Here is a 25,169-nt window from a genome sequence, read left to right as displayed (position 1 = left end):
GCAAAAGGGGAGATAAAAAATAAACACCATGGAAGTCCAAGAAATCTTCAGAGACTGCTTCGAGAACCTATATGGAAATACACTAGAAAATCTAAAAGAAATGGACAGATTTCTAGATACATATGATCATCCAAAACTGAACAAAGAGGAAATTAATCACCTGAATAGATCTATAACACAAAATGAAATTGAAGCAGCAATCAAGAGTCTCCCCAAAAACAAAAGTCCAGGACCTGATGGATTCTCTGCTGAATTCCATCAGACCTTTAAAGAAGAACTGATACCAACCCTCCTTAAACTGTTCCACGAAATAGAAAGGGAAGGAAAACTGCCGAAGGCATTTTATGAAGCCAGTATTACACTTATGCTAAAACCAGGCAAAGACACCTCCAAAAAGGAGAACTATAGGCCAATCTCCTTAATGAACATTGATGCAAAAATCCTCAACAAAATAATGGCAAACTGAATTCAACAACACATCAAAAAGATCATTCACCACGACCAAGTAGGCTTCATCTCAGGAATGCAGGGGTAGTTCAACATATGAAAATCAATAAACATAATAAACCACATTAACAGAAGCAAAGACAAAAACCACTTGATCATCTCAATAGATGCAGAAAAAGCCTTTGATAAGATCCAACATCATTTCATGATAAAAGCTCTAAGAAAACTAGGAATAGAAGGAAAGTACCTTAACATTATAAAACCTATATATGACAAACCTACAGCCAGCATCATGCTTAATGGAGAAAAGCTGAAACATTCCCTCTAAAATCAGGAGCTAGACAAGGATGCCCACTATCTCCACTCCTATTCAACATAGTACTGGAATACCTAGCCACAGCAATTAGGCAAGAAGAAGGAATAAAAAGAATGCAAATAGGTAAAGAAACTGTCAAAATATCCCTATTTGCAGATGACATGATCCTATACCTTAAAGACCCAAAAAACTCTACTCAAAAGCTCCTAGACATCATCAATAGCTACAGCAAGGTAGCAGGATATAAACTCAACATAGAAAATCATTAGCATTGCTATACACTAATAATGAACAAACTGAAAAAGAATATAGGAAAACAATTCTATTTACAATAGCCTCAAACAAAATCAAATACCTAGGTGTAAACCTAATAAACGATGTGAACGATCTCTACAAGGAAAACTATAAACTTCTGAAGAAAAAGATTGAGGAAGACTATAGAAAGTGGAGAGATCTCCCATGCTCATGGATTGGTAGAATCAACATAGTGAAAATGTCTGTATCCCAAAAGTAATCTACATGTTTAATGCAATTCCCATTAAAATTCCAATGACATTCATTAAAGAGATTGAAAAATCTACTGTTAAATTTATATGGAAACACAAGAGGCCTCAAATAGCCAAGGCAATACTCAGTCAAAAGAACAATGCTGGAGGTATCATGATACCTGACTTCAAACTATATTACAAAGCAATAACAATAAAAACAGCATGGTTCTGGCACAAAAACAGACATGAAGACCAGTGGAACAGAATAGAGGACCCAGATATGAAGCCACACAACTATAACCAACTTGTCTTTGACAAAGGAGCTAAAAATATACGATGGAGAAATAGCAGCCTTTTCAACAAAAACTACTGGGAAAACTGGTTAGCAGTCTGCAAAAAACTGAAACTAGATCCATGTATATCACCCTATCACAATATTAACTCAAAATGGATCAAGGATCTTAATATCAGACCACAAACTCTAAAGTTGATACAGGAAAGAGTAGGAAATACTCTGGAATTAGTAGGTATAGGTAAGAACTTTCTCAATGGAACCCCAGCAGCACAGCAAACTAAGAGATTGCATAGATAAATGGGAATTCATAAAACTAAAAAGCTTCTGTTCATCAAAAGAAATGGTCTCTAAACTGGAGAGAACACCCACACAGTGGGACAAAATTTTGCCAGCTACACATCAGACAAATGACTGATAACCAGGATATATATGGAACTCAAAAAACTAAATTCTCCCAAAATTAATGAACCAATAAAGAAATGGGCACATGAACTAAACAGAATTTTCTCAAAAGAAGAAATTCAAATGGCCAAAAAACACATGAAAACATGCTCACCATCTCTAGCAATAAAGGAAATGCAAATTAAAACCACACTAAGATTCCATCTCTCCCCTGTTAGAATAGCCATCATTAGCAATACCAGGTGTTGGCGAGGATGCGGGTAAAAGGAACTCTCTTCCACTGCTGGTGGGAATGTAAACTAGTATAATCACTCTGGAAAAAAATTTGAGGCTACTTAAAAAGCTAAACATTGATCTACCATATGATCCAGCAATACCACTCTTGGGGATATACCCAAAAGAATGTGACACAGGTTACTCCAGAGGCACCTGCACACCCATGTTTATTGCAGCACTATTCACAATAGCCAAGTTATGGAAACAGCCAAGATGCCCCACTACTGAAAAATGGATTAAGAAAATGTGATATTTATACACAATGGAATTTTATGCACCATGAAGAAGAATGAAATGTTATCATTTGCAGGTAAATGGATGGAACTGGAGAACTTCATTGTGAGTGAGGTTAGTCTGGCCCAAAAGACCAAAAATCGTATGTTCTCCCTCATATGTGGACATTAGATCAAGGGCAAACACAACAAGGGGATTGGATTTTGATCACAAGATAAAAGCGAGAGCACACAATGGAGATATGAGGATAAGTAAAACACCTAAAAAACTAGATAACATTTGTTGCCCTCAATGCAAAGAAACTAAAGCAGATACTTTAAGGTGACAGATGCCAATAGGAGAAGGGAACCAGGAACTAGAGAAAAGGTTAGTTCAAGAAGAATTAACTTAGAAAGTAACACACATGTACAGGAAATCAATGCGAGTCAACTCCCTGTATAGCTATCCTTATCTCAACTAGCAAAAACTCTTGGTCCTTCCTATTATTGCTTATACTCTCTCTTCAACACAATTAGAGTTATGGCAAAATAGTTTCTGCTGGGTGGTGAGGTGTGGGGGGGATAAAGGAGGGGGTAGGGGAAAGGGCAGAGAAATGACCCAAACATTGTATGCACATATGAATAAAAAAAATAAAATAATTTTTTAAAAATTATAAATTTTTTGATTAACACTTAATATTTGGGGTATAATATAATAGTTTGATGCATTCAATATGTGATGATCAAATTAGGGAATGAGTATGTCCACCTTCTTAACTCTATCATTTCTTCATGTTTGAAGTCATCAAACTCCTTCTTCTAGTTCTGTTTGTTTGGTTTTTGTGCTGGGAATCAAACCCAGGGTCTCATGTATATTAGCACCTCTGAACTACATTCTTTACCTCTTTATGAAATATATAATAATTTGTAAACTATAATGACACTGATGTCCAGTAGAATGCTAGAATTTATTTCTCCTGTCTAATAAGGTAGAGCTAGATGATGAAGAGATTTAAATTTCAGAATGAGGATTTATCTGCACTTTCTATTACTAAGTTGTAGATACTTAAGCTGAGGCATAAAGTGACCAAGTCTTCATTTAAAACTTTGAATCTAGTTGTAATATGCTGTATGTTTAGAGGCAAGTGGACAAAATTAGAAGATATCAGTTTCATTTCTTATGGTGACTAGAGCAAGGTAAAAATAAGATATGTGGAGGAAGAAACAGTGACTTAGATCAGTGCTTCTCAAAATTTACTGTATGCCTGAATCACCAAGGAATCCTCTCAAAATTCAAATTATTTTCAGCATTTCTCGGCTGAGGGAGGCCTGAAATTCTGAATTTCTAACAATCTGCCAGGTAATACCCATGCTGCTAGCATGAGGAGCCAAGATTTGAAAACAATGATCTAATCTAAGGTAATGAATGAAAGTAAGAAGCAAAGATGACCACAAGTTTTCCAGCATACAACACTAGACAGGACAGCGGGAGGAAAGGGGAACTGCACCAATCAAACATTTATTAAGTGACCATTGCCCATTATTTTCTTTTATTCGATGACCTAGCCTTATAAAGTAAAACCATTCATTCACTTAACATTTTTTGAGCTCCCACTAAATGTCAGGCATTATCTTAAATATTGAGGATTCAATAATCAATAAAACCACTGAAAAATACTCTGCTCACAATTTAAAGGGAGAGACTGTAAAAAGATAAAATATATAGTATAGTGCACTATATAGTATAGTACAGTATAGTGTAGTATAGTATAGTATCAAGTGAATATCCCAATGATACCTAGCTATAATTTTGACTGAATCTCAAACAAGTCACATGAAACAACTTCTGCATAACACAAATATGATTAATTTATAAGGAAGTCAAAATTTATGTTAAAATTAAAATTATTTATATATCTTTAAAAGCATTTTGCTGAGTTAATAAAAAGTATTTCTGAAAGTCTTGGATATTTCAGTGCTGTCACACCTGGATACATTTTTAATGAAAGTGTGTACATGAATAGGTAATGAAATATATTGCAGCTTTCACAGTCATCCACCACAGGAAAAAAAAAACCGTCAGAAATCTGTCTTACTATGCAGGGGATGTGTGGTCTGACTGAGTGCCTACTTTTCTATCTACAATGGACCTACCTACATATTCCTTATTGTTCCTTACTACAGATTACAGAGAAATTTCCTCCCATATACACCATAGAAATTCATTTCCATAGTAGGTTGTAAGAAACACTGGTACCAATTATTCAAAGAAAACAAAGGAATGAATTGTGACATCTATCTTGGTATGTACGTGTCTATCTGTATTTGTACTTTTGCCATCTACGAATCTGTTTAAAAAGGAATAAATAGAATGCAAATAGAAACCTATCCTATTAGACAATAATTGTCATAAAACAATAGTTTCTTATCCTCCAAAATTTATATTTTAAAATTGCTAAATGTATCTTTGTTCACTAAGCACTTTAATTAACATCTATAACATGGTGATTATATTATTCAACATTTAAGTGCTTAATTTGCAATCTTAAATTGTAGGCATTCCCTGATAAAGACATATTTTCATTTGTTGCATTTGTATTTTTAGTAGAAGACAAAAATGAGAAGATACTTATATGGTAATATGATAACTAGATCCATAAACAAAAGTTTTACTCCCTCTTTTTATTGCATTTGAGATTTTAAAACACAGTAGCATCTATTTTTAAGTATTGAGCTGTTGTGTTTTTTCATGTTATGAGAGGTTTGAAGTACTGTACCTGCCATCTACTGGAAGTGAATGGGAGCTACATTTCCCTATCAGCAATTCAAAGCCTCCAGAGTGACTAGAAAAATGCTATCATTGCTCTTTGAGGAAATTATGTCACAGGTTTTGAGGATCTTTACTACTGTTAGAGAAAATTAAAGATAAAATGATCTCATTAACCACTGCTGTGAAATGGACCTATTTAAATTTGAGCAGGCAAAAAGGAAAAAGTGACACACCTTCCAAATGTTAAAGCTACTAAAAGGCCTAAATCAAAAAGAGCAACAAATTCCCTTCCCAGCATTCTTATTAAAGGGAGTGCTCTGGCCATGGTTTTGTTTTTTTTTGTGTGTGTGTGTGTGTGTGAATCATAACTATTGCAACTAGCTTTAGCATCAGGGAGCCAGGATTCTGAAAGCTTCTCTAGTGACTCCCACTAAACGTTTCTGGGCTTACCTGAATTGTGTGAATAAGGATAAGTGTAAATGTGGAGAAGACAGGATAAGCAGAGACTACCTGAAATACTGAAGTCTTGCAAAGAATGAAATACTATACTTCCTTAATCACATGCTTTGTGACTATATTTAATTCCTCCAGCTATGCTCTGGGTGAGAATACTTAGCTCCACATCTTCATGTAACCTACACACCTCCATGACCAGTTTGCTGGACTTTTCTTATTCGAATCTTGTCAGTCCATTTTCTTACCTTAAATAATTTTATATAATGTATTAAAAACTTCTTTTTCTAGAGTTAAGGGAAAAAACACACAGAGAGATATGATTTTTTTCAAATTTTTATGAATGACTTTTAAAATTACTATTTAAAAACTTAAAAACATCCCTTCCAGATTTCAATCATTCCATACTTTTGTTAACTAGAAGAAATTCTCAGATGTAATGAAATAAAGAATTACATGGTCACACAAAGAGCTTGAGGGTTTCATACAGATTAAGATTAACTAGCACTAAGAAGTTGAATTATTTAACTCAAGGTCATACCATTCAATGGTAGGCAAACTATAATTCAGCCTCTTTTACTCTAATCACCACTCTTTCTACTACTTTGCTTTACCTCAAATGTAACTGTAAAGTAAACATAGGATTTGGAATTGAAACAGGAATGCCCTTGAGCTATTGTCATGTGAGAGAAGGAAAGGGAAAGGTAGACGATGAAATGTAAAAATATTTATTGGAGGTGTTCTTGACATTGTATGTTAGGACTATCCATGTTTAACTTTGAAATTCAAACAAGTAGGTTATTACCCATGTCAAAGTTTCAGACTTAAAATTACCATACTTAAGCATAGCAGAGAGAACACAGAAAGGCAAGAGGTATCCAAAGCTAAGGAGAGAGTTGCAAGGACAAGTGGTCTCCAGACAGTTCTAAGCTAAGTGATGAAACAGTAGGACTTCTATGCCTAGCAACATGATGGATTAGAGACCCAGACAATCCTTCAACTGCAAACACCTCTAAGTTTGGGATAAAAACACAATAACTGATGTTTAAAATACATAGCCAAATTCATAAAGAAATATGTGATGTCCTCAGAACTAAAAGCAAGAAGAAGATTGAAAATCAGACTAGTAAGCTGATGCTGACACTTTGGCAGCTACAGGTGGGAGGGGATATTGGTCTTGCTTTCAGGAAATTTGATGAACAAGACTTAGTTGGGGAATTGGATGGGCAAACCCTCACCTCACAGACACACTCACAACACTCAGATACAAAAGGTAGGGAAAAATCCATGTACTGGCAAAGTGCATTGGATGGAACTCTGTTGACTTGATCTGGGATCTGGAGAGGAAAGAAGTCTACACCAAAAATCATCCACAGGAAAAGTATCTTCAGATAATAAAACTGAACACACTCAAAAAATGGTGTGTTTAAACTCATCAAAATAAATGAGAAAAATCAAAGGTCTAAGAAAGCAATACTACCCAAAAAAGTGCTCATAAATAGACTACTTTGTAGGAATTAAGAGTAGTTAGTTCTATATATGCTATGTAAGGATTTTCAAAATTTTTATAATTTTTTAAAGCTAAGCATAGACGCATCATACAGTGCAATTCCATTGTCATTGAAAAGAGTTAAAAAGGCATTTGTGTGTATGCATTAAAGATATTCATTTTCTTATATCAGGTTCCAGTTAATTGCTTTATCCCCTATAATTTTTAATGAACCTACTAAAAGATGATAAAAACTGGACCAGGAAAATTTGGAAAAAATGAAAAATAATTTATAGAAATAAAATATTTATGTATTAAAAAGGATTAAATATGGCTGAAGAGTGAATTGGTGAACAGAAAAATAAGTTTGAAGATTGAAGAAACTATTAACAGAAACATAGTGAGATGAAGAAATGGAAAACATATCATATAGGTTAAAAGATATGGAAGTAAAAGAAGACAGTTCTACACACATCCTAAAGAAGTTTCAGAGCAACACAGAAAGAATGGTGGAGAGTCTATTAAGACAGTGGATGGAAAATTTCTAGAAGTAATAAAAGACTCTGGGATCTCAGATTCAAGAAATATCACAAGACACAAGTAGTCTCTACAGCACCAAAAGCAATACTTTTAGAAGCAAGGTAAGAGAAGAGACAAACTACCACCAAAAATTAAATACATATCTGATTTATCAGTAGCAATAACAAAAAAGAAGAGGAAATTACCCATCTCAGCAAGCTGAGAAAAAAGTTTTCATAAAACCAGTATTTTGTGATCACAACATTATTTGTAATAGAATCAAAATAAAAACATTTTCTTGAATCAAAGTGCAGTGCAATTTCTATCAGCGGGCCCTCACTGAAGGAATTTCTCATGAGTACTCTTCCTGAAGAAGGACGAGGATTCAGTAAAGGACTGAGGAGGAAAGGTGGGCTAATGAATTGGTAAATCTAAATAAGCACGAAACAACAATAGCAATGAATAATTTGAGAAGGGAGAAACACGTTAAGACATAAATATTCAACAAAAATAACATAGGTTTGGGTAACAGTTATTAGTATTAATGGTTCTAAGTCCATTTTATCTGGTGAGAGTCATTTCAACTATAATTTCATAAAAAGTATGTCAGGGAAAGGGGAACTAACCTTATATTAGTCGACAGGAGTCCAGGTAGTTTGCTCTGGTGACAGCCTGAGGTTCAGTACTGCTCCCTGTGATCTCAGCACCAGCAGTGGAAGCATGTCCTGCAGCAGGCTTAGGCCTGCAGGTTCCATACCAAGAAGGGTAGCACCTTCTTCTTTTCCTGTCATCTCTTCATTTTTGTTCCTATAGAAAAGTCTTCTCCTTATTTCTCCTTCTGCTATTTCAATGTTTTTGCAATAAATTCCCTGAATTAAGTGAGTTTTGTTTGAAATACCTGATATAGTTTCTGCTTTCCTGACAAACCATAGTTGTTACAGTACCGAGGAATTAAACAACAAAAAATTATTCTTCCACCATTGCTTCATGCTATATTGGAAAAAAAAAGAGAAAAGCCATGCATTGTGGATGAAAGAATGAAGTATTAAAGCAAAACTTTTAACCTTGTAGGAAGAAAATGTAGGATAATATTTTCTGACCTTGACATAGGAAACAATTTCTTCAATGAAACAAAATGTAATTCAAGGGAAAATTCTGGTGGATTTGACTATAGTAAATTTCAAAACTTTATTCATTAAAAAACTGTATACGAATTGAAAACACAAGCCACATATGGGAACAAGACAGTCCTACTTCATGTAACAACAACAACAAAAAATCTCAACAATATAAAGAACTTCAAATAAATGAGAAAATAGAAAAACAGATTTAAAATTTATGAAGAATAGGAACAGGTATATAGAGGAAATCCAAAAGAACAAAAACACGGAAATATTGTCAACTCTATTACTAATCTGACAAATGTAGATTAAAGCTATGAGATACTTCACTTCAGTAAAACGGCAAAAATTAAGTCTGGTAATGCAAAATATTGATGTGAATAGCGACCAATGGGAGTTAGCATATACTGCTTGTAGAGTGAGGCAAGTAGATATTTCAGCGAGCAGTTTGGCAATAGCTAATAAACTTGAAAATGCACATCTTTGATCCAATAATCCTACTCCTCGAAGAGATTCCAAGTCCCTGTCAACACACTGAACACTGTGGTGGGTTCCATGGGTGTGCTGAGATATTAGTTCTCCTAGCCCTTGGGGGTTGGGGACAGAAGGGGTCTCTTGAGCTGACTGGCTATGGCAAAGTTATACATTCATCCCAATATGCCGTATAAATATTATAATTTTATAACTATACCACAACTTTAAAGAGATTGAAAAATAGCTTTCTTTAAGATGTCAATTCCTTATTTGTTTTATGGTTATTTCTTTGTTACCATATATTCTGTCACTGCTCTGAGAACACCTCCAAACTTTTCACTCTCACAGTATCTCCATGAGAGTTTAAAGAATTGTCTCTCCATAGCTGTAAGGATGAAACCAGAGCCTTGGACAAGACAACAAAAGCCTGACAAATGGGACTTCCTAAGCACCCAACAGGCAGTATTTCTCAGTCATTTTACCGTGTTGTTCTAGCAACAATAATGAAAACATTATCAAGTGATCCTTGGAGAAGAGAATAAAATGCTTGAGGAACTTCATGGATACACTTCACTCCACAAAAGTAACCGGGAAGCTCTTAAACCTGATAGCTCCAAATAAATTGGATGAAAGAATATGCAAAAAATTAATCCCAACAAATATGATTTATTCTACAACAGACTAATTAAAGAAATCCAATATCCTTCAATCTCCTAGTATCTAGCTAGTGGCCATTTTCAGTCCACCCCCTCCACAAAACAGGGATCCCCCATTTATTTGACTCATGAGCAGAGTTTTTCAAGTTTGTACATTGGCTCTATGGATAAATAAAGCACAGTCCCCAACCCCTTCCATCAAATAAAATTCCAGGTATATTACTATTAAATGTGAAAGACAAAACCATAAGTGTACCAAAATAAAATATGAAGAGTGTTTTTATCTCTGAGTAAATAATACATTTCTAAGTTAGATATAAAAACACAGACAATTAAAATTATAAAAAATGAACATTTGGGTACAGTTTAAAAAGAAAAAATTGAAGGATAAACAGAAGACTAGTGATAATGCTGTAACATATACGTAGTACAGTGGGTTATTACTCCTAACATAAGAAACATTTATAAACCATTAAAAGGTAAGCAGGAATTTAAAAATGTAATGAAAAGATTATCAAAATACTATATCAAATAAATGTGTGAAAATATTTAGCTTCACTAATAATAAAAATTTTATTTTCAGCCGTAACATTTTGTTAAATTGGCAGTAACTTTGAGGGAAATCCCCATCTGGAAAAACTCCTGACATCTGCCATATAAAACCTTTTTCAGTGTAACAAACAGGGGTACTAGTAAATTGTATCCTTTGTTCTTAAGCATATAGGTTTGTTAGTGTCACAAGAGGAAAGATATGCACATTCAAATAAGGAACTGCAGGTATTAAATAAAGAAGTTACCAATATATGAGATGTGTTTAGGAAACGAACAAAAGATGACACACAGCTCCAGTGTTGGTGATAGTGCATAGCCAATGCCACTCTCAACCTGAAGGTAAAAGTTGCTAGAATCACGAGAAAGTCAGAGAATGTCAGTTGATAGGACCTTAGCTCTTGGAAAAGAAGAGCAGTCACTGTGAATAGAAACTACCAGGGAAGTTGCTGAAGGCAGACTACCCTGATCCCGTGATACTACCACCTTCTAGTCTTCTACCATTGTCTTCCCATTGCATGAACACACCTAGAAGCTAGAGAGCAGAGATCACAGCTACAGACTCCCGGGCCACACCGAAGGGTGGAAAAACACGTGAATCCAAAGGAGTAAATGGGAAATGCCTCCCATCTCAAGCTATGCTAACCAATCTCTGAGATTTTCAGAAGGACATTTATAAAAGCACACGAGGAAAATTTGCAAATCTTTGTTAGAACTGATTATTTTGATACAAATACCTTACTATTTTGGAAGAGACAGGAATCATTTTTCCTAAATAAAGAAAAAGAAAATCTAATGGGATTTTCCCATTGGAGAAAATGTAGTGACATTTTATCAGAAGATATTGTAAATTTTGTTTTTCATTTATTCTAGAGGGTTTCCTATATACTGCAGGAGAATATGACCTATTTCCCTAGACACAAAGTGAACAATAGCTCCTGAGACCAGCACAATTTCATTGATTGAATTTCATCAGTTTCAGGTGTAGAGATAAAAATAAGACATACTTAAATACTACTTGGAAATTACATTTGATTGAGACTTAAATGCATTAAAAATCATTGGTCAGTTTTAGGGTCCTAAATGTTTTTCCCTAATTGAGATTTAAAAATCAAAGCATAGTCTAGCCTAGATCTGATAAATAACCAGACACAGGGGTTAATTATAAGAATGACAGAATTTCAAAAAAGGCTGAATTCACAGCCCAGGGGAATCTGTGCTCAGTTGTCAGCTCTGTCTGCACTTTTGAACAAGTCGGTCTCTTCAGTGGTGACCAAGGAAGCATGGCTTACATTAAATTGCTGATTGAGCCTGATCCTGTGATTTTGTCTCTTTAAGGCATAATGACACTCAACAACAACTACCAGATTCCACAATTCATATGGTTATCATTTATCCTGAGACACTAAAGTATCAAGAACATTGCACAGGATAAGTTGATCTACGTTCCAATAACGATCACTACAGGCGACTGCAGCATTTGTATTGCTACAGCATGTCAGGAATGGTCCATATCCTACCAACCTCCTGTCATGGAATCTTTATTGCCATCTAGCTGGCAAATGACTAACTCCAGAATCCCACTTGCAGAGACTACTTCTAGGATCATTCCTGAAACCAACTGGCTTAGGTTAGGTTTCCTAAACAGGACTAGAGAGATTCTTGTGCAAATGATATGAGGGAGTTCTCCTAGGAGAAACCCTCTATAGTGAGGAAAGCAGGACACGGCTGGGGATGAAGCATGTCCTGCAAAGGTGTACCAGAAGTCCAGTCTCAGCCTGATCCCTTGACAAGCTACCACATATTTATGGCACATTGAGTCATCCCACCTTGAAGCAAGATGAACTTTTGTATCCCAAGATGAGCCAATGCCAAGAAAAGAGAACTTTTCAGACATTTCTAGGTGAGGGGGCTCCTGGTAGGTCATGGGCAATCCTAAGGTAAATTACATGAGCTTTTTTAGTGAGCTCTTGCTCACAGCTGAGTTGCGTTCTCTGGTCTGCTGAAAAGGATCTGAGCAGAGCACCGACAGCTCTACCGCAGGAGGAATGAAAATCTTCTCATTGAAAAATTCAAAAAGATTTTGTCATAAAGCTGACACTTGGCTTGTAAAGAAAAGAAAAGAAGTAATTAGGCTGAGAATGAGGTAGCTGGGGTTTTCAGGCAACAAGTTCACTTGAGTTCAACTTTGGAGGAGATTTGTATTCATAATCAAATACACCTGATTTGATAATTCTTCTGAATTCAGGAGAAGTTCATCTACTAGGAGTTAATTTTGATTTTGCTTCTTTTCTTTTCCTCTTTCTTTTCTTTCTTCTTGAATTATTTTCTTTAAGTTAATAGCCTGCCAAATCTTGCTGGCAGTAGTCTTACTGAATACAGCTGGTTAATGAGGTGTACAGGGGTTAGTTTACAACATTTGTGCCAATTAAGGTTTTTAAACATTTCACTGGAGCAATAATAGATACCTTATAAGAAGGCTGGATATTTTAGAAGATTTTTTTAAAATGTGTAACCAAAGAACTCTTGCTATTGGCCCCATATCTTTTGAAACAAACTGACATTTAAAGATTCAAGTTTAAAGTAAAAAAAAGATAGAAACATGGTCAAAGTGAGTTAGAAAAAAAGTTTAGATAATTTTGAATTAATCAAATTTATTATTTGTAGGAAATAAGAAGTGAGAAAAAGTTTAAAAGTTTACTCCATCTGTAGAATCCCAATTTTGACATCTCTATATTTAAGACTCTTGTAATTTGAGAAAAAGTAGTCTTTTTGTATTGATGTTCAGATAATTACCATTACTAAATTGAGTTACAATCCACTAAAATACAATTCAGGAAAGGAAGGATTCAGGCTCAGTGTTTGGGGAGATTTTCGGTGAGTGTACTATTTATATACATTCATATATGTATGTGTATCTGTGTATGTGAAGGAGAGAAAAAGAGTGAGAGAGGGGAGGAGACAGAGGAAAGGAGAGACAGGGAGGCAAGGAGGGAGAGGGCAAGAAAGCAAGAGAGAGAGAATATTTTTCTATGAGTGTCTTCATTTCAAAACCAAATATAAATTATTTAAATTCTAAATTGTGCATGCCTGTGTGTCTCTGGTGTAGTGTGTAGTAATCAAGAATTGACACCACAATAAGGCCAGCATTTGAAATTAGAAGATGAGAAAAGACTTTGTTTAGAATCTACTAACCAGGATCCAGTGTGTGCAGTCAGGAGCTATGGGTTATTAAATGAAATCAAAAGCACATCAGGCCTAGCAGCATCTTAAAAACCATTAGTGTTTCATTTAATGGGAGTGTCTTGTTTCTGAAATATTCATAGCTGGAATCCACCACCACTGCTGAGATTTACATCTCCTCTCTCCCCATTATGCTTGCTGAATCTCTTTACTTGCTATTGTAGGAAAAATATTCAAAGATTTATAGGCAGCAAAGAGAAGGCAGCAAATTATGACATCCATTATTGGCATCTGCTCTTGTCTGTATCCCCAGGAAATGCAAATACAAACGACTTCCAATTTTCTACTACAACTGAGTTGCAAAGGGAACTCTTATATGCAGATGAGGCAACTTCTATTTGGACAGAGATAAAATGGAAGAAATTTCAGTCTACTATACTTGGCATACCATTTGCATAACTCTGAGGAAGCTGTCACAAAGGAATAATAAAAAATCACAGGACTCTTAAAGAACTACATACAATGCCTGTAGCTAGACTGCTTACAACAGAAAAAGACACAGTCTTAAATTGTATGGGCTAGTGGAAGATCCAAAAACAAAAGGATGTCTAAATATACATGGTTCTATATTCACTAGTATAGTGATCCCTCTTTTTATGTTTGGCAAAAGGATTATACAAGGTTTGAAAATAACTTGTAACCCTGTATGCAGTAAAGACAGGCCCAACATTACCAATTTTTAAAAGTTTTGGCATAGGTTATTGCTTCTCTTGGAGAAATAACTAAGACGGTATTTCCCGTAGGTTCACTGAAGGTAAGGACATCTGGTATTAACTGATATTCCATATCTTCAGTGCCTAAAGCAGAGTTACAATGTAATAAAGCCTCAACACACTTATTGATCAGAATTGAAAGAATCATGATGATATATATATAGCAGTGGGACTCAGGAGATGAGTCTAGTCTAGTCTAGTCTAGCCTCTGCCTCTCTGTGAAACCTCGGTCAGGTTTATTTGTCTTTTTGGTCCTTGGCTCCCACGTATGAAAAGAGGAAATAATATTATGGTGCAGTGATTTGGATATGGTTTGTTCCCCAGAGGTTGATGTGCTAGAACTTGGTCTTCAGTGTGAGGTGGTAGAACCTTCAAGAGGTGCGGGTTAGTGGAAGGTAATTAGGTTATGGAAGCTCCACCCTGCTGAATGGATTAGTGCTGTCTCTCAAGAGTGTGTCAAGTCTCATGGGACTAGCCTACTTACTGAGAGCAGATTGCTATGAAAGAGTGAACCTCTCCCCAGTCTCTTGCTTCCTATCTTGTCATGTGACTTCTCACATGTACTTCTACCATGATCCCATACAACATATTGTTATGTAGCCAGAAAGCCCTCACGAGAAGCCAGGTAAACAGCTGCCAGATCTCAGACTTTCATCCTCTAAAATTGTGAGTTAAATAGTCCTCTTTTCTCTATAAGTCTTCCAACTCAGGTATTTTGTTAGAGCAACACAAAACAGACTAAGATATTTGGTTTAATAATAATTAAATGTAGTATCATAACTTGATTAGTGTTTAGCATAATATCTGGCATGAATTTGTCATTTGGGACATAGGTTCTTTTTTTCTCTAGACCACTACAACTCTCACAATGTCTCAAATTGAGAAATAGGAACATCAGCAGTTTCCAAAAATTGTAGACTCAAAGCATATGAATCAAGCCATCTTGATATTTGCCTTCTGCCTGCTCTTATTTTTAAGGCTCTACAGCCTCAAAACTATTTCCACACTTATTAACACCTTGACCCTTGATTCTCAACATCCCTCTTATCCAAGTCATAACTGTACCTGGTCCTCATAAAAAGGGTCTTTTGGGTAGGAGGTCTTATCTGTGGGAGAAGAGTGTGTAGAGGAGCCGTGGTCCAGCTGCTTGAGTGATTAAATTGACCTTAACTGTAAGCCATATGCTGCACAATCTCGTACCTCATCCCTCAGTTCTTTCATTTCCTAAACTCAAGGGGTTTTCATCTCTGTTCTGCCTTAGTAAGGCTTATACTTCCAGTCTCAGCTCCTGGATCGTAATCTCCAATGTCTTCCTCTTGACCATCCTTTAGTCTAATCTTATTGTTCTACCACCCCGCCCCCCAGCTCAGAATCTAACCTATCTACTCTGCTGAGAACAATTGGACACATATCCAATGATTTGGGTTGTTACATCTTCATAGCCCTTCACTGCAAGTGGGTTATTGATACTACTGAGAATATCACAACTTGTTCTCTAATCTGCAGAGCAGCTGCTTCAGATGTCACTGCTGTTCTCATGTCCCTACTAGACATTTTCTCCACTTATTCTTACTAAAGCATTTGAGGTAAAAATTCTATCTCTACTGCCCATCTACCTTTAGCACCAGAGGAAGGGATATCTCTCCTGCTTTTGATAACCAAGTATATGCATTTATGCTAGTGCTATGAATTCTTTCCTACCTTGTCTCCTTGAGAACCTTATTCCATCACTTTTCTCTTATTTCAATCCTTACTCTCTCTTAGTTGCTCCTTTTCCTTAGCATATGAATGTGTCGAATCTCTCCTATCTTAAAAAATCCCATCTTTCATTCGCTAATTACTACTATTTCTTTCTTCCTCTTATAATCAATCTACTCTAAAGAACAGATTAGATTTTAAGTGCCCTCCATCTCCCCTCATTGCTAGAGCATTAGAACAACTCATCTGCCAAAGCACATCCATAAACTGGCTTTAGCAGACTTACAGGGGAGTCTTTCAGTTCTTATCCTCTGTGAATCTTCTAGAGCACAGGACATTATCAACTCCACTGGCTTCTCCAAACTTTTGTGACATTTGTTTTCTAACTCTCTGTCCAGTCTCTCAGTCACCTCTTCTTTTGCTCCTCACCTCCTGCCAACCTTTAATTTTGGAGATCTTCAGATTCAGTCTTAGGCTGTGCTCCTTAGATAATCTTCCCCATACCTATGAATGTATCAAAGTAGTATCTGTTACTCAGAATCTTTTCCTGAGCTCTAGGTCTTTAATTCTGACTTCTTAGTAGTTATCGCACTAGCTTCTTTTGTATGTACCCAAAACTCAGGGCACACTAAATTTGACCTTTGTCTCATATATTCACCTTTTGTGTCACCCATCAAATGTGACTGTATTTCATTCCTATCCTCTATCTTGGCATTTTTACATCTCTGTACTTTCAACCACAGTCTTGTCTCTTAAAATAGTTTCCTAGCCTCCTCCAGAAAAGGCCTTTAGTTCTATAAGGAGTTGTGGATGTACTATAGTCAGTGGTTTTCAACCTGATCTAATTTAGCTGTCCCAGTAAAGTTATTTAAAAATACAGATTTATTATCTCTGTAATTATGTCCTATCTCCCTCACAACACACAGAAACAAAAGGGGGAACCGGAATGATCTGTATCTTTAAAGTTTCCCAGGTGATTATCAAGTAAGCCATCCTCAGATAAACACTGGATGTTAAAGAGACATTACAGTAGTGCTATTATAAAATATCCTGTTTCTGAAACATGGCTGTGGCAGCACTGTGCAGAAAGGATTGGAGGCGGATTAAATGCTGACAACGTGGTTTCTTGCATATAAAATTCAAAAAGGCATTAGAATAGCCACAACTACATGTACAGAGAATATTCCTATCAATAGTGACTCTATTTGTATTCCTATCTATCTATCATTATCACCTATTATCCCTTCTAACTATAATGATTGACAGCTGTGCTAACTCTGCCTACACTGACCAAGAAATTCAGAAATATTAATTGCCTTTCATAAGATCACACTGTAATGCAGAAACATAAGCAAAGATCAGGTTCTTAGGATTTTCTGACTCTTCATTTTCCATAATTCCTCCTGAACTGCTTCACTGTCTAAATTCTAGACATAAGGTTATCACCATATCTTCTTTAAATAAATCTTTCCAGTGGCTTATGGAATTAACCAACATCTCATTTCCTCATTATGAAAGTGTTCAGGCAATCAAATCTACTCTCGAGCCCGTGCCTTCCAAATCATAAGAAGGTTCAAATCTGAAAAGTGAATACATTTTATCTAAGCAGAGCCTTTCAGAAAATTTTTAATAAAGACCTGGCCCAATTTCAGAGCTTTCTTTTCATTAGGGCAGGTCTGAAAGCAAAGGCCTTGAAAGTGGTTAGAAAAACATAGTGTAATCACTATGGCACCATTATCCTGTCCTTGGGTAATCATTACACATCAGCTTGCCAAGTGAAGGGCGGCAAATTACTCATTTATTGTTACCTGAGCTGGGCAGAAGATTGAAATCTGGACTACTAATGATTTTTTTTCACCTTGTTTGGGAGATCTGTAGAAAAGTTCACATGTAGTACATTCTGGCTAGCTAGTGAAAGTGCTTTCAGACAAATATAAAAAGGAGCAAAGCATCACCTTCTTGTGAGAGTAAAGCTGATAAGCTCCCTGCCACTTCACAAAAGCAGTTCTAAAGAACAAACAGAAAAGTTGTCAAGAGCTATAACCACAGAAGAAACTAGTTAGTTGGTTTTTATTAGATTTTCATCTGCTGTAAGACACCAGACACTAAATACACATTGAATTTAACACAAATCAAGCTTGAGGTAAATATTTACCAACAGTTAGCAAGAAAAAAATTTATTTTAAACATCATCTAACAAAATGGATTTTTTGGTTAATCGTGTTAGCAAGTTTTATATTCAATAAAGACTCCACATCTAGGTGTGGTGAAAGACAACCAAACCATTCTCAATCTTTATTAGAGTGTGTATAAATTCTAGCCCAAGCTGGGCAGTCATTACTAACTTTGTATCTACACATAAAACAGATATCAGAAGTGACCCTCTGAGCAGTTTCTGATACTTACAACCAGAATAAAATTTTATACAACACAAAGGGGAATAAAACGATATCTCAAAAGCAGATTTGGAGTATCTATATGACTGCTCTAAATTAAGATAAATTTCTGAAAATTAAGATAAAATTTCTAGATTAGTATAAAAACCTTCATGTGAAATAAATATAACTTATACATTGAGTCTAATTCTGAGATGGAAAGGTACTAGGGATAACTGCTGTAGACCAGGAGGAGGGTTCAGATACTTTTAGATAGTTTTGTGAAGGCAAAATGCTACATTCAAAAGTACAGATAGAATGCCTCTCACTTCTATAGGAAATAGTACATTGTCTGGAATGGGGATGTGAGAATCAAAAGCATTGATTTCTATCGCTGGCTCGGCTGGTGACTGCTTCTGTAGTCTGAGGCAATTTTCTGAGCCTATTTGTGACTAAATCTCGACATCTACAAAATGAGGTTAGTAATCTTTTCTGTTTGAGACCCAGCTAGTATTATTATTAGGACTTTTGTTCATGTTATTAATGTTTATGATGCCTTTGGAGATTTTCAAATAAAAAGCATTATAGCAGCCCAAAGTGTCATTAATATTATTTTCCATATTATTCCAAAAGCATATCATGGAAGCTGATGAATTAACACTTGTGATATTCTTTAGAAAGACTTGAAGTAAGCAGTATTATTTTAATTCACAGATTTACCCTTGAAGAAAGTCTACAAAGATTAGCTTCCTGATCAACCTGATATTAGGCCCATACCAGACTTAGTCACCTAAAGTGTTTTCCAAAAGATTATGCATGTTTCTGTACTTTTTTGAACTAAAATCAAGGTCCCCATTCTATTCACACCATATAGAGAAATGAGATACCTACCATGAAGATTCATTTGTTCAAAACAGAGAAAGATCTTATTTGCAAATTATAATCTTTCCTTTTTTTCACTGTTGATTTTTAAAAATGCTTTGATGCATCATAATTCAGTTATTTAACTGACTGAATTTTAACATGATTGTATCCTTTGAGGTTTGGGAATTTGGATTTTTTTCAGAGGCTTGTCTGTCTTATAGGTGCTGGATGTATTTTACGGTAACTGGCTTTGACTGGCTATTAAATTGTGCATTACAGGCATAGGGCACCTTCGATTTGCAGCATTTTACCTACTTATACCATTTCCAGGCTCTCTATTGTAACATTATCATTAAGGTTTCTGGCCCTTTGCTGTTGACAACATGATTCAATCTTATTACAATTACTCTTGTTATAAAATCTTCTCGTGCTTCTTGGCACTAAAGGTGTGCAAAGCCATGCAGGTGGTAATATAAAGAGGAGCAATGTACCCTGAACTGAAATATTAGGAGAGCTCTATGTTGGAGAAGGAAAATAAACCCCTGAAGTAAGGTATTACTGTATTACTGCACTCTCAGGGGATGCATTTGCTTTGAAGTTTATCTTATAATACTAAAGAGGGCTTTGCTCTTATTTTGTTTTTCTCTCTAGGGGACTGGAAGACAGGGATGTCATCTGGAGGAAGTCTGGACAAAGAAAGGCTCAGAAAAATGCCCACTGATGATTAGAGAAATGACAGGCTGTTTTAAGGCAAAGAAGGGAGAATCTAATCAATGAAATGTCTCATATTTCATATACAATGATGGTTCTTCTCTACATCTGGGGATGATGAAATGTGAGTTGGAATTTTTTTTTCCTCCAGTGGTAGAAAAGGATTTGGGCAGTGCTCACATCAGAAGTGGAATCTTCTAACACAGGTGACAGCAGGTCAGAGAGACTCACTTTATGAACCCAAGTTATCATCCACATCCAGGACAAATTGCCTGGTCTTCATGAGGTATGTGTGGGAGGGACGGGAGCAGGCAGTGCAGCATGATGCTAAAGCTACTTGCCCTTGGCCAAACTTCATATGCTTACTTCCTGCCTCTGGAACTTAATCAGGGTGCTTTCCAGCAAAATGTTTGTGTCTAGGTTTTAGTTTCCTCATCTGCATAGGGCTCTGCAGAGCGTTGAATTAGTGGGTATTTGTGAACCACCTAGAACAGCACATGACCCACAGAAAGGTCCTATTTGTAGGTAGCAGTGGTGGACCATGCTATTAAAGTGTGCCCAAGGGTTGGCAGGCACATAGACATCTATGTTTGATGCACAAAGGGGTGTTCGTATCTTTTTCCTCCTATTTTACAAACAAGCAAGTGTGAAGAAATTGGGAAACAGATAAATGGAACATATAAAACCATGACCAATTCTCTGTAATGAAAAGTGTATTTCATATAGTAATAATAGCTAATAATTATTGGACAGGGACTGGGTTAGTCGAAGCCTTTCATATGCATTGTTTCACTGCATCCTCACAGGCATTATTGTTATCTTCAGTTTACCTGAGGAAAATGGGGCACAGAGAAGTTTAAACTGTTTGTATATGAGGAGCTCGGATTAGTTGATGTGACTGCTATCTTTCTACTTAGCCTTTTCCCTCTCTCTCTCTCAATCTCGTGTGTGTGTGTGAATATATATCTTCATACTTCACATATACGTATATATGAATATATTTATCTTCAGTTTATAGCCATACACACATTCAGTTTAGTCCACAGTTAACAATTCTTATTCTTGTTCATACATTACATAATCTTTCAGAAGAAGAACTAGAAAGTTACAAATAGATAGGAATTCATTTATAGACAGATAGCCCTAGATCTTATATTAGTATAACTATCTTTTTATGTTTGCATTGCCATTCATTTGTAATAGGTGCCTATTAATTGTCTACTTTCTGGGGGTTCAGTTATTCAGGTCTTGTGTATTCTCCTAAATGCACAGGGAATTCCAAGAGGAAAACTGTGTCTGTCCCAGGTATAGGCTATAAGGAGATGCACTTGTCTATAGAGAATTTTAAAACAACAATAAAACAAACTATAGGTCAAGTTAACTTTTCTTACCACCATGCAATTCTAATTATGTTGGTGATAAAGTCAGGCCCCTCACCAAGCAGTCCTAGTCCTTTTTCATTTCGCCCCTTTTTTGGTAACTCCTTATAGATAGCCTTTCGTGGTAGAAAATTAAAGTGTGATAAAAGTGACAGGACATCGTTTGAATGAAAAAAATCCCTACTAACTACTAGTTCAGTGTTTGTTTTGCACGTTGATGTTAGGACTGTGAATACACTTTCACTACAGACAGGAAAATAAAGCTTTTATGTAAATGAATGAATAAACTCAGAAACAAAGCAAGTAACTGCCACTCAGTCATCTTTGTTCAACCCATCCCTTCAAATCCAAGAGGCCTGGAAGCACCAACCTGCTGCATTTTGTTCCTGTTGTTTGGCAGGGGTGTTGTGTAGTTCTTGGATGATGAGAGGAGAATAGAAGAAGTAGTTAAGGATAAACCCTTTCCCATTTAACCGTGCCATTCTTTTCTTCTCCCCAAGGAGGTGTATGATGTATGGAAAGAAATAAGAATTCAGAACAGTGTGACTAAATCACACTTGTTAAAGTTAGAAAAGCCCTGAATAGGTCAATTTTACTGACTTCATAGAGGGAAAAAGCACAAGAACCTTTTCATGAGGGGTAAAAGGTGTTGCACCTCCCATGTGAGCTTGCAATTACTGTTTACTCACCTGCCTACTGCCATTATTGTCATCAAACTTTATTGATAAGGTCATCCTATGACAAAACCATAAAACATGGGGAGTTTTTCCTTGATTATCCTTCTTTTAGAAGTCTCCTACAACTATTCAGGGCCCCATCTCATCTCCTACTGCGTTCTATCACCTCCACCTCTACCACCACCAGTGGCAGTATCTTCTACACCGTTATCACCATACACAAGATTCTGAGGCTTCAGCAGCAATTCGTGTACCCAACATTTCCTGGTTTCTTTCTCTCACCAACGTTTTCCTCTTCTGTATTCTACTCTCTCAAAACCCTGCTGTGAGAAATGGCTGGTGATAAATCAATCAGATAAGCTAATTTCTGAAGCTAGGAAAGCTGGTTGTTTTTTAAAAAAAAACAAATAAGATTTTGCCTCTGTGCTGAGAACTTAGTTCTCAAGTTTAGAACTAAGATTATGAATTGAGAATATTAAATACAGACACCTCTAAAATAAATCCAGAATGAAAAAATAACATGTAGCAAATGCTTATCTAGTTGCCTACTAGGAGTGGTATTAAACACACACACACACACGTGTATATATACACACATATAATCATTAATTGTCAGAGAGTAAAAATAAAGCAAACCAAAGCCCACAATAAGTTTGAGATGAGGTGATTCCACAGTGTTAAATTGACTCTCCCAACACAGTGGTTGTGGGAGACTTTAACACTCCATTATCATCAATAGATAGGTCATCCAAACAAAAACTCAAAAAAGAAATCCAAGATCTAAAATATGCAATAGATCAAGTGGACCTAGTAGATGTCTACAAAACATTTCATCCAACCTCTACAGAATATACATTCTTCTCAGCAGCCCATGGAACCTTCTCCAAAATAGATCATATCCTAGGGCACAAAGCAAGCCTCAGCAAATATAAGAAAATAGAAATAATACCGTGCATACTATCTGACCACAATGCAGTAAAAGTAGAACTCAACAACAAAAGTAAAGACAAAAAACATGCAAACAGCTGGAAACTAAATAACTCATTACTTAATGAAGAGTGGATCATCGATGCAATAAAAGAGGAAATTAAAAAGTTCCTGGAAGTCAATGAAAATGAAAACACAACCTACCGGAACCTATGGGACACAGCTAAGGCAGTCTTGAGAGGAAAGTTTATAGCCATGAGTGCATACATAAAAAGATTGAAAGATCCCAAATCAATGACCTAATGATACATCTCAAACTCCTAGAAAAACAAGAACAAGCAAATCCCAAAACAAATAGAAGGAGAGAAATAATAAAAATAAGAGCTGAAATCAATGAAATAGAAACCAAAAAAACCATACAAAGAATTAATGCAACAAAAAGTTGGTTCTTTGAAAAAATAAACAAGATCGATAGACCCCTGGCAAACCTGACTAAAATGAGGAGAGAAAAAAACCCAAATTAGTAGAATTAGGAATGCAAAAGGGGAGATAACAACAGACACCATGGAAGTCCAGGAAATCATCAGAGACTACTTTGGGAACCTATATTCAAATAAATTTGAAAATCTAAAAGAATTGGACAGATTTCTAGATACATATGATCATCCAAAACTGAACCAAGAGGAAATTAATCACCTGAATAGACCTATAACACAAAATGAAATTGAAGCAGCAATCAAGAGTCTCCCCAAAAAGAAAAGTACAGGACCTGATGGATTCTCTGCTGAATTCTATCAGAAGTTTAAGGAAGAACTGATACCAACCCTCCTTAAACTGTTCCACGAAATAGAAAGGGAAGGAAAACTGCCTAACACATTTTATGAAGCCAGTATTACACTTATCCCAAAACCAGGCAAAGACACCTCCAAAAAGGAGAACCGTAGGCCAGACTCCTTAATGAACATTGATGCAAAAATCCTCAACAAAATAATGGCAAACCGAATTCAGCAACACATCAAAAAGACTATTCACCACGACCAAGTAGGCTTCATCCCAGGGATGCAGGGGTGGTTCAACATACGAAAATCAATAAACGTAATAAACCACATTAACAGAAGCAAAGACAAAAACCACTTGATCATCTCAATAGATGCAGAAAAAGCTCTAAGAAAATTAGGAATAGAAGGAAAGTTCCTCAACATTATAAAAGCTATATATGACAAACCTACAGCCAGCATTATACTTAACGGAGAAAAATTAAAACCATTCCCTCTAAAATCAGGAACCAGACAAGGATGCCCACTATCTCCACTCCTATTCAACATAGTACTGGAATTCCTAGCCAGAGCAATTAGGCAAGAAGAAGGAATAAAAGGAATACAAATAGGTAAAGAAACTGTCAAAATATCCCTTTTTGCAGACGACATGATCCTATACCTTAAAGACCCAAAAAACTCTACTCAGAAGCTTCTAGACATCATCAATAGCTATAGCAAGGTAGCAGGATATAAAATCAACATAGAAAAATCATTAGCATTTCTATACACTAACAATGAGCAAACGGAAAAAGAATGTATGAAAACAATTCCATTTACAATAGCCTCAAACAAAATCAAATACCTAAGTGTAAACCTAACAAAAGATGTGAAAGACCTCTACAAGGAAAACTATACACTTCTGAAGAAAGATTGAGGAAGACTATAGAAAGTGGAGAGATCTCCCATGCTCATGGATTGGTAGAATCAACATAGTAAAAATGTCGATACTCCCCAAAGTAATCTACATGTTTAATGCAATTCCCATCAAAATTCCAATGACATTCATTAAAGAGATTGAAAAATCTACTGTTAAATTTATATGGAAACACAAGAGGCCACGAATAGCCAAGGCAATACTCAGTCAAAAGAACAATGCAGGAGGTATCACAATACCTGACTTCAAACTATATTACAAAGCAATAACAATAAAAACAGCATGGTACTGGCACAAAAACAGACATGAAGACCAGTGGAACAGAATAGAGGACCCAGATATGAAGCCACACAACTATGAGCAACTTATCTTTGACAAAGGAGCTAAAAATATACGATGGAGAAATAGCAGCCTCTTCAACAA

At 35.9% G+C, this 25,169-nt stretch overlaps 1 pseudogene; it reads right to left on the bottom strand.

Annotated features, from left to right (window-relative positions):
- LOC109674942 (ADP-ribosylation factor-like protein 6-interacting protein 1 pseudogene) overlaps positions 1-21,932 on the bottom strand; it is a 64,754-nt pseudogene extending 42,822 nt beyond the window's left edge.
- Positions 21,933-25,169: the final 3,237 nt, after the last annotated feature.

The sequence above is a fragment of the Castor canadensis genome, chromosome 3, assembly GCF_047511655.1.
Source record: "Castor canadensis chromosome 3, mCasCan1.hap1v2, whole genome shotgun sequence".
NCBI lineage: Eukaryota > Metazoa > Chordata > Mammalia > Rodentia > Castoridae > Castor > Castor canadensis.
The sequence above is the reverse complement of the archived record's forward strand: the minus strand, read 5'-3'. Positions and strand labels throughout refer to the sequence as shown.